Source organism: Sinocyclocheilus anshuiensis, unplaced genomic scaffold (assembly GCF_001515605.1).
Source record: "Sinocyclocheilus anshuiensis isolate Anshui unplaced genomic scaffold, SAMN03320099.WGS_v1.1 scaffold2182, whole genome shotgun sequence".
Taxonomy (NCBI): Eukaryota; Metazoa; Chordata; class Actinopteri; order Cypriniformes; family Cyprinidae; genus Sinocyclocheilus; species Sinocyclocheilus anshuiensis.
In genome coordinates, this window is record NW_015557240.1 from 212,275 (window position 1) to 212,998 (window position 724).

Genomic DNA, 724 nt, shown 5'->3' on the forward strand with positions numbered 1-724 from the left:
CAAGTGTGTGTACAACTTTTCATTACCTGATGGGACACACTTATAGTGTTGTAAAAACGCAAGTGTTTACAGAGTTTTAGTATTATTATATTTTGCATTTTAAAATCAACTTCTAAATGTCTGATCAGTAGTCCCTATAATAGATGACACAATTTAATTGTGATAAAAAGCAGTTGCAAATGTTGCACAAAAATAAATATACTAATCTTTGCAGCAATAAAATGTGTAGCACTTAGTTTTACTACCAAATTATATGTAATATCTTATTATTATTAATAGTTTAACTTACATTGGAAAGGTTTCCGTGACCTCTCTCGCGATCTCGGCAAAAAGTCTCACGATTTATTTCCAGAACATGATGCATGATGGGATACACTAACCCTCGAATAGCGCTCCGGAGCGGTATTCGAGATAGTGTGGGTTTAGTGTGCGTATTTTTTTATTTTTTTTTGGTGGGTGAGTTATTTCTTTAAAATTATCCCCCTGGTAGAATGCTCTTTTGTTTGTTGTTTTGGCATTTCTCCTCGAGTGGCCTATAGCATGAAGCGAGATGAACAAACTCATCAGAGTACTGTAGGTTTATAGCTGACAAAACCAAACAAATCCAAATAATAATATAGAATAATATATTACCTTATTTATTACTTATATTATCGCTTCATCATTAATATATCATACAAATATATATATATATATATATATATATATATATATATATTATATA